The 16325-nt window shown below is 42.2% G+C and overlaps 1 long non-coding RNA gene across 1 annotated transcript in view; it reads right to left on the bottom strand.

Annotated features, from left to right (window-relative positions):
• LOC116088772 overlaps window positions 1-16325 on the bottom strand; it is a 42499-nt gene that overhangs the window by 13738 nt on the left and 12436 nt on the right. Inside the window, exon 3 of the long non-coding RNA XR_004118009.1 lies at window positions 15957-16114. This is a non-coding gene — a long non-coding RNA (uncharacterized LOC116088772). The remainder of the gene's footprint in view (window positions 1-15956; window positions 16115-16325) is intronic.

Here is a 16325-nt window from a genome sequence, read left to right as displayed (position 1 = left end):
AGAGAGAGAGAGAGAGAGAGAGAGAGAGAGAGAGAGAGAGAGAGAGAGAGAGAGAAAGCAGCTATTTTTAATTCTGTTTTCTCAAAGTTGGCCTGGATCTCCCATCTGTTTTTTCCACTTTTTTATACTGGAGTTAGCATTGATTTGAGGCTACTGCCTTCCCTTCAGCTTCAACCTGGAAAACCTCCCAAGGTTTACTTTTGTGTGAACTACACTGAGAGATGGTGTTGTACAGCTTGCTCGTACCAAGCTAAGAGACAGCTTCCCAGCTCCTGCAGGCAACGACCACCTCCACCCCTGTTTTGTTCCTGCAAGTCTTACAGACCCTTCCATAACTGAGACTATTATGTGTTCTGTGAAGAGAAGTCACTCAAACAATGACAGCATTCGAGCTGGCCCAGAAAGCCCTTCTTAGAGACCCACATGGCTTCAATACTGATTATACTGGGTTGCAGCTGAGGTTCTGATTCTCAGACAGAAACCTGTATGAGTTGTCATGGCCCTTCACCTGGGCAGGAATGTGTCCAATGAAAGCTCCCAGATCTTGGAAGTTGGGAACAAATTCTCCTGAGCCTCACCCATCAAAGGTAGACTCAAATTATTTAAATCCTTGGAAAGCTACATAAGGAAGATATTGCTATTATCTCCCGATTTAAAGGCAGAGGTAATTGAAGCAGTATAAGATTACATAGCCAGGAGAACATAAAACATGTTTTTACTTGTATATTTTGCCTCTAAACCTTACATCCCTAATGACCAGGAACATCACCTGACTAGAATGCCCCTCCTGTGCCCTCTAGCTTCTGAGTTAGTCTTACTCTTTTTTGCTCAGGAACTTATTCCAGTTCCTGGAGGTACCATCCATTTCAGAGGAAGTCCTAGAATTTACCCTGGTAAGTTTCTAGAACAGTGTGGCCTTACGGGCACAGGAAAGCCCCTATCGGGAATGTGAGAAGGAGCAGGAAAAGAAAAGAAAGGAAGGAAGCAAAATCAAGTATCTGGAGATGGAGGCAGTTCGCAAGGTAACTGGAAAGCAGACAGAAACCTCATCTCACCTCAGGCTAGCAGTGGCTGACCCCACTTTCCCCACATACAAATACATGCACATTATCACATGCACATGCTGCTGTGCTCAATTATTCCAGCAGAAGAGCTAGTAGAGAAGAGATTGCTTGTTAGCAGAGGAACTTGGCAGATGTGCCCTCCAGCTTTGCTTTTGAAAGAAGCCTAAGTGTTGGGGGCTGGGTGATCTGCAGAACTCTTGGGGCTCAGAGAACACCTCCTATGAGGACAGATGCTGAGAAAACCATCAGCTGCTCAGCAGGACTGGCTCATTCAAGACACTATGAGGATAGTTTTGTAGAAAGCCTGGTGCATTTCTATCTGGTACCCTAAGTCAGGCTGAAGAGGCATAAAGGAGAAGTCCTAATCTTTCTTGACTCTGCTTATCCTGCTTGGTCCCCATCAGCTCTGTACCCTTTCATTCCTCTGTGACCCCAGTTCTTGAAGAAAAAGATAACTTAACATTAAATCATTCCCATGTTTCTCTCTCTGTGGCTTATCATTTTGTTTGGAATCTGTATATCACATATTATTAAACTCTTTTACAAGCTCTTACTTTCATAGGCACATTGTTTCATTTAAGAGGTTTAGTTTCCACATCTGAGAAATCCAGATGATACTGTTTTATCTCCTAAAAGGTTTTGAGAAGGTGATGAGAGACAATTCTGATGGTTCCAGTCAAGTACACAGGATGTTACAATATGCCAGGAGACTCACTTGTTTTGCCATCAACCAGTAAGCTTCTTATCTGCCTGATAAAATAGTTCCCTTCTTGATGCCAAGCAGAGTGCAGATTTGCCATAGAATCACATTGCATGATATAAATATCTGCCTAGGATCATAGCATTTTAGGATATACATGATTTGTCATGTGTTTACTTAATAATCCAAGCCTTAGACTATGTCTTTCCCATCTCCCTAAGAACAGCATCAGGTGACACCAAATGAAGTCAATGATACTCATTTAGTGCAATTTATTTATTTAGTGCAATTTATATTTATTAGCAAATCCTACTGGTGTGTGCCACTACAACCAATGCAATTTATATTTATTTAGTGCAACTGCATTAAGATATAAAATTGAGCCAAGACACTGATTAATAACAAGGAGGTAAGGGTAATTACTAAGATCAAGACCCAGAGGAGAGGGTAATAAGAGGGACAATAGCAAGTGCTGGACCTGTTTAGTCTTTTCGTGTTCATTCCAAACTATGACACTCAGCCATTATGAGCATACCAAAGAAAAGTTGAATGGGACCAAGTCCTTCCACCATCAGATAGCCTGTTCCAAACAAGTGAAATGATCAGAGAGCCAAAGAACTGGATGGTACTTTTGAAGCCACTTTCTTCACTTTATGCTGAGGCCTGGAAACCTTCAGTGATTCATGAAACACTACAGAAACAGTGAAGGGCAATGGCATCACTGAAACTCATGCAGCCAGCACTGGGACCAGTGTTTATTTTACTCCCTCTTTCCTAATCCAAAGAAATTACTCTCATTCCATATTCCTAGACAAACTCTGGCTTTACTATAATCTACAAGTTTGGGAGGATAAAGGCTGTTTCTCCTTATATTATAGCAGAGGACCTGAGACCCAGGGAGACTTTCCTATTACTAGTCATGCATATTTGTGGCATGGCTCGGATTGTAAGTTAATGCTCCTAACATGTTAATGCTCCTAACAATGCCCTGTGGCTAATGGCAATGTAGCTGGAGTGAGAAAAGATCTGGGTCCAAATCACAGCTCCATGTGAGACCTGGAAGGGAATGCTTACCATATGACAGAGCAGCTCAAATTTCCTAACTATAACCCAGGAAAAGCTTGACCTCTTAGAGCCATGGTGGGCATCAACTGAAACAAATGTAAAGTTCCTATCATAATTACAGACACACTGTAGCTACTCTACTCCATAAATCAATGGTCATTTCTTTCACTCTGCTCTTTCCTATTCTCAGAGCTTCTCTCCAGGAGGAATCCACAAGGGGAGGAGAAGGAAGAGGGGAAATTGATAACAAAAGCTGATCCGTAAACTTTGCAACACACCACTGGCAGTGTTCCCTTATTATCTGGTGCTAGCCCCCTTTCCTCCCTCCCTTAATCTACCAAGGACATTGGACAAAAGAGTATCCAAAGTGGACTGGCACTCCCTGTGCCATTTGCGTTCCTGGGCAGACAGCCGACAAAATATTTACAAATTTTTAAAAATCAGCACATTCCAATTGTCTGACCTTGGAGGCAAAGACAGACAGAAAGACAACAGATGTAGAGCCAGGAGGACTGAGGGCCCTACAGCTTAGGAGTTGGGGGAGGAGGTGGAGAGAAAAACAAAGGCAAGGAGACACATGTATGTAAATATGGATGCTTACCACATGACCGAATCTGTCTTCCTGCAGAAAGACAGGTGACCACTTTGCCAAGTGGTAGGGCATTTCTCTTAGTACAACTAAAAATCAAAGTGAGTGTCAAGTCCTTACACTGGTTCAGTGAGAATCCTTAACCAGAACATCTGATTCAGAAGAAATAAAAAGAAAAGATAAGAAGCGATTGCTCTTTCTAGAAGCTTTTGCCTTTTAAGCCCCCATGTATACTTATCTGCTCCTTTCCTGTCTATACTGTTTTCCAAATTTCCAAGAAATTGGCTTAGTTCTGTCTTGGAACCACTACGGCAGAATGTTATATGCAGATATAAAACAGACCAGGGCCAGCTTGTAAATATGCACTACTATCTGGTTACCTCCTTTCTCATGAACCAGAGGCTCATGGATTGGTCTGCTTATAGTATGTCCTTGGAATGAGGGCCCATCACTTCTCTTTTTTGCCAATAAGTTCCTAAGGGTTTCTACCCCCAGAACCACTTTTGGGTCCACCAGACTTGCCTAAACTGATGGACTTTTGGTGATAAGGACTGAGGCAAGTGAATTAGTCCTTCTAGAGACCCTTCACTTTGGGGACATTTTTTGTGTCCCTAGATAAACAGGGTAGTTCTCTTAATGATATGTCAAGTTTATTGGCTGTGAGGCTCATGGCGTGTCCATGCACATGCACACGTGTGTACACACACACACACACACACACACACACACACACACACACACACACACACCCATTCATCCCAGGGAAACCTCCAGGCAGATATAGCACTGGCTCTTTTAGGAGTTTTTCCCCTTCTCTAGAGTAACTGAAGATGCTGTTCTCACTGAAAGGGGATTGTCAGATAGATAGCCTAATGGCTAGGCCTCTTGACTCAAGTTCTCAGTACAAAGATGGAGAGATTGGGAACATGAGAAACCAAAGCTCCACATTCTAATGAGACACATACAGGATGCAGAGGGTCCTTAAAGGTCTTTAGCTAAAGCACCTTGTTTCATTTCAGGTGCTCTTGAACACAGACACTCCCCATAGAGAGATGAACTGAATCCAAGAATATATCCAGATATACAGGTTCTTTAGCCTGAATGTGTCCTCCCCAAACACGTTAGAAACTTCAGTCTAAGAAGAAAATGTTTGGAGGTGGCATTCATGAGTAGATAAGTAGCACTATAAAAAGATTGTTGGGATGAACTGAGTAGTTCTTGCTCTTCTGCTTTCTTCTATAGGAAGAACTAATAGTCTTTATGGAGAATGCAACAGCAAGGTGACACCTGAGAGCTGAAGACTGAATCCAGCTGCACCTGAACTTGAACTTCCCAGTTTGAAAACTGTGAGAAAGTTTTCTTGTTTCCCCCCAGTCTGTGATATCCTGTTATAGCAGCACAAAATACCCTAAGCCACCACGCATTTGGCTTCATGGCCCGCCTAGCACTCCCTGTTCACCACCACTTGCTGCTGAAAGGACACAGAGGTGCTGGAGAAGAAAGCAAACACTGGCTGAGCAAATGCTTGGAACCAGATACTGTTCTGAATATTCTTCTATACTGTATCTTATCTATTCTTTTCCTTCCTTCCTCCTTTCTGTCCTGCCTTTTTCCATGACTGCAATTATTAAAACTGGTAGTCACACTATTACTATTAGTTCATTGATAAGACCGTTTCACTTGATTTTATTTCTAGTTATTCTTCAATTTCGTTTATTTCCCTCTTTATCACTGTTCTTATTTATACTGACTTTCTTGGGGGATACTGTTGTCTATCTGGATTACATAAGTAGTATTATTCAGTGTACCTCTTACTGTTTGTTTCAGTAATATGAGAATTATTGAGCTAATTCTACTGATATCTATGGATCTAATATGTTTGTTTGAACTCTGGCATAGCACACCATGTTGATTTTTACTTATCTTTTCTCTTGTATGTGGATATTTATGTTGATTCCAATCATAACATTACAAATATCATCTTCATGCAAGCCACTTAGTGTAATCTGAATTTATTTCTTAGTGTGTATAACCAGAAATAGAATTGATCTGTTACAGGTTAGATAAAAATTCAAATTCCCCCAAAACGTCCAAATTTTACTACAAAATGGTTGTATGCATTTGCATAATCCTTAGTGGTATATGAGGATCACAATTCCCCTATTATTTTGCCAGTATTTATTACATTATTCTTTTTTTAAATATTTCTGCACTCTGATGTGTATGAAATAACATCTTGTAGCTACTTTAATTTGTCTCTCCCTGGTTATGAGAGGGAATGGCTTCTTCTGTTTATTCAGACTTCCCCCTTTTTAAGTTGTTTATCTGTACATTTATTGCTTTCTTTATCCATTTTCTTTTTTCTTGCCTGTTTATTTCCTCAGTAGAACAGAGATATTTACTTTTAGTGGACTATAGTAAAACAAAATTCATCCCCTTCTCCTTAATGGGTTGCGCCTTCCATACTTTAGGAAAACCTCTAAACCTTAACATAGAAAAGAAATCCATATATATTTTTCTACTAATAATTGTACAATTTTGCCTTTCATGTTAAAGTCTTCATTATTTGTAGTATTTATTTTATATCTAGCAAGTGATAAGCATTCAGCCTTATTTTATCTATGTAATAAACACATTTTTCCAATATCACACATTACATGCAGCATAGGCCTTCCCTATGTCACATAAACTATAAGCAGTAAGTTAAGACACATTCCCTAAATGCCTACAATATTTAGGTCCCTCAAGAGAGATTCTGATAGATTTGATGGTATAGAACCTACCTCCAGGAATCAGGCCATCTATTAGGGATAATAAACATGGATACAAAAAAAATGATTTGAGATTATATAGCTACAAATTCACAAATAGGTACAAATGAAAAAAAGGAACTTCGAAGCTGAGAATCCACATTTGGAGAGTTAAAAAGAAATGCCCATTCCTATGCTGGGATGGAAAAAAATGGCTGGATATGAGGATCTTGAAATATTCTGCTCTGCCATACTCATCCAGTCCAGGTAGCATTATGCAATTATCACTGAATACATGAGAGCAGAGACACTGCAACTCCTACATATGCCATGGTCTGCCTTTGCTGTGTGCCCAGGGTTTCCTTCCCTTCATAGTGCTCCTCCTTCAGCCCCAGGGTACCAATTAAAAAGGAAGCGAGGTCAGTTTTCACTGCAGTCCAGTCCACAAAAGTCTTCCTGAGTCAGCTCTCTCCCTTTTTCAGAAACATAGATTGAAGTGAGGAGAATTATTTATAAAATAATAATAGGGATAACAATAATTATTACATAATATGCGCATGGTTCTTCCAGAACCTATACCTTCTCTACAAATATGTTCTACCTGGTCAGCAATGGGAGAGAAGATACTTAATTGAGGAAAATTGTGTGGACTAGATGCCTGGAGCTGTCAAAACAAAACAAAAGCCCAAATCCCTTGAGGTATGAGAACACAGGCCAAAAGTTCCAGAACAGAGCTGTCTCTCTTTTTCCACAGGAGTCCTTTTCTGTCTCAGGATGCTGTACCATGCCACAAAGGTATAACAACTTATATTCCAAACTTGGCCCTCCCAAGAGTCTGCATTGCCAAATACACTGCAATTATCCTCAGCAGGGCAGCCTGTATTTAGTGTAACCTGGGACCTGATTTTGCCCCTAGTAATCTCCTTCTGCTTTAGTGATTTGAGACTCTGGAGGGATAGGTGGCAGAGGAGCAGAAAAGGAGGAGAAGTGGGGGTATACAGCAAACAGAACTAATCAAACCAACAAACAGAAAAGTTCAGGCTCCCAGCTTCTTAATACTCTCAGGGCCCACTCTTCACCATGGCAACCAGTAAGCCTCCAGGCTTCTGCAGTCTTCAACCCAGTTGACAGTGAAGAGCAGAGGCTGGCTGCTCTGCCTTTCCTGGGATGATTTCAATACCTAGTTAAAATTAAGCCAGTTCTGGGGATATATGAAAATTGAAAGGAGGAAATACCAGAGAGAACAAAGGGAAGACTGGGGTAAGGAATGGCAGGCTTTCATTGAGCAGCATCCACGAGAAATTATCTTGGGAAGGTGCTGAGGGCCTCCAATGCTAACTTGTATCAAAATTCAATAGTCTTGGTGATGAAGATGAACCCTGACCATTTTTCTTCCCTAAACTTCCAACGAAAGATCCTACAGCCTAAGAGAAACGCTGCACCATGTGTGGTGGCCAGTCAGCTCTTTGTATTACATAGAGCCACTTGCACCTTCTTCCATAACAAGAAGAGGAAATAGAGTAAATAAATAGGAAATGAAGAAGCATTCCACTGGAAATATTCATAACAACTTAGTTCCTCTGACCTCCAACTCTGCTTTCACCAATGTTCCCAAAGGCACCATTGCCATAGCCTTTATTTGCTTCTGTTTGACCATTATAGAGCACTGAACTTCATGGATGGATAGTCATGTGCCATGGTGAACAGTCTTCAAGGCGGTGGTTCTCAGCTCCTCATGTTGTGGTGACTCCCAACCATAGAATTTTTTCATTGCTACTTCATGACGGTAATTTTGCTACTGTTATGAATCATAATGTAAATATCTAATATGCCACCTCTGTGAAAAGGTCATTAAACCCTCAAAGGGGTATCAACCCACAGGTTGAGAACCACTGCTTTAAGAGGATGTCACAGGCCGTATTATTCTTACTGGCTACTGCTTAGGAAACCTCCTGGCTCAAGAGATTGGGGCTGAAACCAGGCATGGGGTAAGAGATTCATTGAGTCACACTATGACCTGGTCTTTGACTTATAAATCAGACATGAAGCTAATGCTTGGGTCACTCCCATTGAGCCTATACTGAAGAGGTATGGTTGAATCTCTAACTTTCCCAAACCCAATTCTTTAAGAAGGAAGGCTGTAAGTTCAGGAAGAAAAACTCAGGGGTAGGAGCCTAGAAGGTTTGTTCATGTTCATAGCTAGAGTAAAGGTCACTTGCTCATTTTATTTTCTTAATGGAGTTGATGTCCTCATTTGCAAGCTGACATAGCTTCCTCCTTAAACATGCATCTTCCTTCCTCTGGGCCCCTTCTCCAGTGACTGATATAATCTACATACTCTTCTCATAGCCTGAGTGAATACCTGAATCTAACAGTCTAGAAAAAGAACAATCCCTTCAACCATAACCTCTAAGACCTCAGTAGTTTACATTATTACTTTCTAAGCATGTGTGAGATCCAGCTTTATTCCATCAAACACTTGTTGAGAGTTATTAGACTCTCTGCAAAGGCAAATGATCTGGCTGACCACTGTCTTTAGTACTCTAGGCATACAATAGATATTTAGTGAAGAATTTATAACTAAGTCTATTACGTATATAAGGCACTTTACTGATCACTTTAAATAGCAATAGCATCTATATACTGAATCTTCCATTTATTGAGCAATTACTATGTGTCAGAGCATATGTACATTCCAATTTAATACTTACCCAAATACTAAGAGGTAGAAAGCATCAGTTCTATTCCACAGATAAAAATAAAGACTCAAGGATAGTATTTTTCCAAACTCAATATGACTAATAAATGACAGACCCTGGCTCCAAACTCGAGTTCCTTTGACTCTAAAGCTTCCCTCTGCTGCAGCTCTGGTGATAGGGAGGAGCCATTGACAATAAAGTCATTAATTGGAAACTTAACATGATAGTTAGCTTGGCACAGACAGTTCCTTAGCCTCATTCTTTGCTCTAAACTCTAGTCTGGCCAAAGGGTCTCGGGTGAGGACTTGGAGGTTGTTGAATGGACCTTTCTACCTACAAGGACCAAATCTGTTTTAAAGGCACTCTCTCTCTCTCTCTCTCTCTCTCTCTCTCTCTCTCTCTCCTTCTATCAAATAGTCCAGCAGTGTTCTGTCACCCCCGCCCCCCAATAACATGCAGTGTGTCTCTACTTCTACTGTCAAGGGATTCTGCTCTGAAACACTAACATTCCTGGGCTTCCTTTGCTGAATTATTCATTTTTCCTGCCTGGGTATAACCAAGTCTTTCTCATGAAAAGCCCTGGCTTAGGGTGACCAACTCTGTCTAGGTCCAGTCACATAGCTAGCCAAAGAGAAAGCCTAAGAGGAAGACAGACAGTGGCAGGGCTAGCAGCTGCCTCCTAAGCAAGAAAGGAAGGCTAAAGGAACCTCTGGAAGATGGCAGCCACAAAGTGACTGTGTGGCAAATATGGTGCTGGATGAGGCTGAGATTATTCTCTGGATACTTTGGTCCAAACTGGAAGGCCCGCTCCCACCATGAACTCACAGTCCCAGAGTCCAGCGCACTCACAGTTGAGGTATCCCTAGGATGTAGGAGACCTCAGTGGCCCGTCTAGGTAGGTTGTACTCTATGTGGCTGGAGACACAAGAACAAGTTATCACTAGTGTAGAGACACCGGAGTCATTAGATGGAGAGGTTCTGAGGAGGAGATGGGGATAGAATTGCTGACTCCAGCTCTAGCATTAACTGGATGATTGAATCCAGGACCACGGCTGGCCTCCCATTGCCTGAATCCTATCCTTACATAGGAGATAGCATACACTTTTTATCTTGAGCTCTATGGATAGAACATGAGGATCATAGTCCAGTTCTTGTTCCTGAGTGTGTGATGGTGATGACCCATTCACTCTGCTGAAGCCTCTCAGTCTCCTCATCTGTCAGAGGGTCAACAGTAACTCCTACCTCAAAGAGTGTTGAAGACATAATATAAAGCAGTCAGTGCTGGGCCCTGGTGAATACTCAGAAACGCTGGATGCTCATCAGACGCCACAGGCCCTTGATCCTTAGAGCTTCACTTTTCAAGGTACTCTCAGCTGTCTCTGCAGAGGGAACATGACATTCTCTTGCAAGATGCCTGAGGCAGCCCTTCAGAATGTATGCAGCCTTGGGAATACTGCATGGGGACCAGTGCTCCCATTTCTCGCCAGACTGCAGACAAGAAACTGAGCATTTTCTCAGGGGCCAAGAATGCTGAGTAGGCAAGCTAAGAGGTACAGCAAGCAGAATCCTGTCCCCTGCCCTCAGGTACTTACCTGGCTAGCAGGAGCTGTGGATCTCCTCTTTCCTCCTTCCTAAGACCTTGGTTTTGCTCTTTTCTGTGTTTCTCAGTACGATATAAGAATGCCCTTTAAACACTGGAACCTATAGAGAAGGGGGTCAGCACTGGCTGCTTTCTACCTGTACTTTTTCTTTGGGTCTTTTTCTTCTGTTTGTTTGTTTTATCCCCTTTCAACCTATTGTTACACTTTTTATGTCTATGTGTATAATGTATGCTTATCTGTGCATGTGAGGATGGGGTGCAAATGTGGAGGCCAGAAGAGTCCTCTAATGCTTTGTCTTATTCTCTTGAGACAAGGTCTCACACTGAACCTAGAAATTTTATTTGCTATGCCAACAGCCAGCTAAACACAATACCCCCTTCTTTCCATACCCTACCCCAGTGCTGGACTTACTGAAATGTGCAGCTATGCCATTTTTTTTTTAGAGGTGCTGTGGACCTGAAGGCAGATTCTTGTACTTGTGATGCAAGCCCAGTAACTCACTGAACCATCTTCCCAGATCCATTAATCGTGAGTGTTTTTGCTGAAGCACTTACTCCCACTCAGCATGATGACATTTAAAATTGAAGACTTTAGAGGTTAGTGAGGTTCACTGAGATGAATGTGGGGTCCTCACAATAGGATTAGTGTCATGAGAAGAGAACAGACTTGATATTCTCATTCTTTTCCTTCTCCCCTTCCTCCATGTTAGGACACATTGGGCCAGTAGCCATCTTCTCAACTGGGCAAGGTGGTTTTGCTACAAACCTTGCAAAGAGAGCATCTAGGACTGGCCCCACGGAAACACTGCCTTTCAGCATTATTCCATAGGCTGAGATGCGCTCCAGTGCTTCTTTGTAAACTGTCATGGTTCCCGTGCTAGATGCTGCATGTGCACGGGAGTGAGATAAACAGACCTGGCCTTAACCCTGTGGAATCCAGGGAGGGTCACTTTTGTACACAGGGATGTGGGATTACAAACTCCAACAAGCACAATGAAACAAAGAGACAGTGTAAGATAAGGAAGAGGCCAGGAAATTGGAGATGATAGTTAAGCCTCCTTCCCATGAAAAACAAAGCAACATTCAGGCAAGTGTGGAGGGAAGCTGAGTTCAGATGGAGAGCATAGCAGGCCTCCACTCTGGGGCCAAGGTGTTTATACATCCTTTGTATTGGGGAAATTAAGGTCTCTGATGCCTGGGTGTCCCTTGGGTATCAGTTGCCTAGAAAGCATTCCCCCACTTAAAATTCACGTCAGATTTTGTGAATGTTATCATGAGGAAGATTTAAAAGTACAGATGACTAGGCTGCACTGTCACTGAAACTTTGATTAGGCAGATCACAATAGGGCCTTGAAGTTTTCAGTTTTCTGTATCACCGTTGGTTTCAGCATTTGAACTCCGAGAATCACCTTACATATAATGAATAAGAAGATGACAAGGTGATGGCAGAAACTGAACTAGCCAATCACTGGCCATGTATGTACCACAACCAAACTGTGAATTTGTCTCATGAACGTTCATTTTTAAAAATTTTATTGGTTATTTTATTTATTTACATTTCAAATGTTATCCCCTTTCTGGATTTCCCCTCCAGAAACTCCCTATAACATCCCCCATCCCCCTGCTTCTATGAGGATGCTCCCCCACCTACCCACCCACTCCCACCTCTCCACTCTAGCATCTCCCTACGCTGGAGCATCTAGTATTCACAGTACCAAGGACCTCTCCTCCCACTGATGTCAGATAAGGGCATTCTCTACTATACATATGCAGGTGGAGCCGTGGGTCCCTCCATGTGTACTCTTTGGTTGGTGATTTAGTCCCTGGGAGCTCTAGGGGCTCTGGTTGGTTGATATTGTTGTTCTTTCTATGGGGTTGCAATCTCCTTCAGCTCCTTCAGTCCTTTCCCTAACTCCTCCATTAGGGACCCTGTGCTCAGTCCAATGGTTGGCTGTGAGCATCCGCCTCTCTACTTGTCAGGCTCTGGCAGAATCTCTCAAGAGATAGCTATATCAGGCTCTTGTCAGCATGCACTTCCTGGCATCTACAATAGTGACTGGGTTTGGTGTCTGCAGATGGGATGGATCCCCAGGTGGGGTAGTCTCTGAATGGCCTTTCCTTCAGTCCTCATAAGCCTTCTTTAATCTTTGTATCTACTTGAAAGTTAGGTTTTTTTTCCCCATAGGGGGTCTGACAATCCTGGCTTGATTAGCATTACTTAGTTTAATAACATCGAAAATTCTGTTTCCATGGAAATCCCTTAGTCTTCAACAAACCAAAATGTTTGTTGATCCAAGTTTTCTAGGGAAGTGGTCACCTTACTTTATCTTACAAAGGAAGGTATTACAAAATTTTCTGAAATCTCCCCATCCATGATGTGCTCCTGGCTTGTTAAACATGCCTTCCCATTCATCTGAAAAGAGGTACACAGGCTTCTGCTTCTGGATTCCCAGTATGTAATTTCTCCATTGTCTTCCTAGACATGCAACTTATCAAAAAGTAGCTAGAAAACAGCCAGTAGGTCTCACAGCGTAACAAATGTGTTGGGAGATGGAAACACCAGTATTTCACCAAGGACTACGCTCTGATGACCGAAAGTAAAGCAGAAAGAACCTATCTGCTTGTCAGATTCACAAGGTAATAGAAGACATAGAGCGTCAGCACGGTAAGCAGCCCCCAAAGGCCCCCAGCACTTGCTCCTTTCTATAGTTTTCCAGAAACAAGATATGTCTTACTTCCTTGTTTTTCTTTTCACTAAAGGTGTTCATTTTCTTTTCCCTCATTTATGTTTCATGTTCTTGGAGCAATTTAGTATCTTTTAGTTCTATCCCTTCACTTTTATGAAGCTCTTCTTGCCTTCTCATTTTTTCCTTTCCCCACTATGTCTCCTTTTTCTCTCTGTTCTCTCAATTTATAGTCCTTTGTATCCTTAGCAATATTTCTATCTCTCTTCTGCCAGAGCCACACCCTCATTCAGGATGCTTTATCAGCCATAGTACCAATGGCCTAGTAAGTATTGGCAATTGCTCTAAATGGCATTCCTTATAATGCCCACCTTCTTGGTTCTGGTATCTTCTCACCACTAAGCTAGGAACACCTAGAGCAAAGCCATTTCAGATCACAGAGCAAATGAAAGGAAAGAAGGGCTCCAGGGCTGAGAGTCAGGATCATCATTTACCAAGTGATGTGTGTCTAACCCTTCTCTAGTGTTTAATATCTCTTAGTCCACTTAATTGTCACACATACCCTGATGAAGTGATTTATTTTGTCACATAACAAACAGGGACAGAGAATGGGGTATGGTGGTGGATGCATATAATCCCAGCACTTGGCAGGGCAGGGCAGGAAGATCATGAGCCCAAGGCAGTCTACAGTAGAGAGTTCCAGGCCAGCATGAACTACATAGCAAGATCCTGTCTAAAAACAAAGCAAAACAAATAAGACAAAACTGGGGATACAGGAACTTGAGAAAGTTAAAATGTCTACCAAAGGTCACACAATAAGAGCAGAAGGAGGATTTGAACCCAAGTGGGCTACCCAAAGCCTGCCCACTTTGTCTACTTTCTGAAGACAGTTAAAGAGCGTACTGTCCTGACTTACTTAATGAGAATAATGGGGTCAAAGAAAATATACCAATCAGTACTGTTTCAAGTATGCGTTGCCAATATAAAGGTTCTGGACAAAAATAAACAGAATAATACCTGCATCCCATACACACCACCACCACCACCACCACAAAACAACATGCCTTTTGCTTAAGTCCACAGAGAAATAGAGCAGAAAAGGAGTGGAGGTACCCTAGCTGTGAGCCTCTTCTTTCTTCAGACAGTTCCTGCAAACACTCACTCTTTTTTTTAACAAACACATACAGTTAGTGTTCCCTATAAGCCAGGCTCTGGTGACCTTAGAGCACTACATAGACTTGAGAAGTTGTTAGGGGCCAAAAATCCTGTCTATTAGACCTGAATGTATAGTTGTCATTTCTCAGCTTGTTTCTAGGAATACGGAGATTTATGAGTCAAAGAAAATGATGGCTATGGAAGTGCCATATAAAGTGTCTAGCAGACAGAGGTCAACATTGTAGGGACAGAATCTCCTTACATAAGAAAGTTCTCAATATAACAAACACGGGTGCTGTATTCTTAGAGATAGAATAGATCTGCAGGTACTGGGCTGTGGTCCTCCCTTTTCCCACAGACTGTGGCTACCAGGCCACAAGGACAAAGGAAAGAGAGTTAACAGAACAGAGGAATATGATGGAAATGAACACTGGGATCAACAGCAGAGAGGCAGCTCGACTTTAATCCTGGTGAATCAAGAGCTACATAGTTTTGGGGGAAGGAGCCAGGGATTTCCAGGGTAGGTATTTATCATTATACACCTTCTGGTACAGGATTTGCATGGAGAGGCATTCCAGGAATCCAGGTGCTTGCTGGAAGGGTTCTTGTGGGGGAGAAAGGAAGCTAAACCTGCAATCTCCCCAAGGCAACAGGACATTCCACAGGTAGAGGGTGGGGTTTCTGCCTCCCCTCATCAAGGTCTGAGAAGGAGATGCTCTGCTGATAAAGAGAGTCAGTCCTCTATTTCACACTGAGCTCAAGAGGGCTGTCAGGAAAATGGTAGGCTGTGACCTTAATTAATTAGCAAGGCCTAACCAATGTTCGTAGGGTGAACTTTCTTTCTTTTGTGTTTTGCTCTTAGAGACAAAGTTTCATGCAGTCTAGGTAGGCCTCATATTTGTTATCTAAATGAGCTAGCTCAGAACTCCTGATTCACCTGATTCTACCTCCCAAATGCTAGGATTACAGACCTATACCACCATACCTAGTAAGGTTGGGCTTTCTTAAAGTCGGAAACTCAAAAGTTGCCAAGACCATGTACTTATTTGTCTCTCTGAGAAGGAAGCACATCACTACAGGTTGCTTACTTCTTGGTTGCTAAAGAGCCTCTCTGCCTAATATGGAACATGATACTAAATTCCAAAACCATATTGAGGAGGTTTCTAGATAAATACACTGTCAAGACATTATTGTCATCACTGTACTGAGACAATGGATGCCATAGCTGCAAAGGATGGTTGTCCTGCTTAAAGAAATGGTTCCGAAGGCTGAGGAGACAGCTTAGTAGGTAAGAGTGTTGACTTGTACACACGTGAGGACCTGATTTTGACTGTCTAGCACCCTCATAAAAAGTCTGACATGGCTGTGCATGCCTGTAACCTCAACACTGAGGTATAAGACAGGGAATCCTTGATCTCTCTTGCCTAGCCAAAATAGTATGAGTCCAGTTCAGTGAGAAATCCTGTCTCCAGATAGTAAGGTAGAGAGACATAGAAGAAGATACCTGGTATCCTCCTTTGTATGTGTATGAAGTATATGTGTGTACGTGTGTTTATGTATGTGTGTATATATACATAACACACATAAACATACACATATACACACACAAAAAAAACCCTACAACACACATACAATACACATATATACTACCTTCTATATCTGTAAGGAGACACCATATTCAAAGCATTTAACTTGATGGAGGCTTGCTTATGGTTTCAGAGGGTGAGTCCATGATCATCATGATGGGGAGCATGGCAACAGGCAGACAAGCTTGGCATCAGAACAGTAGCTGAGAGGTTACATCTAATCTGGAAGTGCAAGGCAGAGAAAAAAAGCTAATTGGTAATGGCTTTTGAACCCTCAAATCCCATTCCCAGGGTCACACCTCCTCCCATAAGGCCTCACCTCCTAACCCTTCCTAGAACAGTTTTTAACAACTAGGGACTAAGCATTCAAATATGCAAGCATATGGGGTCATTCTCATTCAAACTGCCACATACAGAGAAGACAGACAGACAG

The sequence above is a fragment of the Mastomys coucha genome, chromosome X (assembly GCF_008632895.1).
Source record: "Mastomys coucha isolate ucsf_1 chromosome X, UCSF_Mcou_1, whole genome shotgun sequence".
Taxonomy (NCBI): Eukaryota; Metazoa; Chordata; class Mammalia; order Rodentia; family Muridae; genus Mastomys; species Mastomys coucha.
This window is presented reverse-complemented; position numbering and strand designations above follow the sequence as displayed.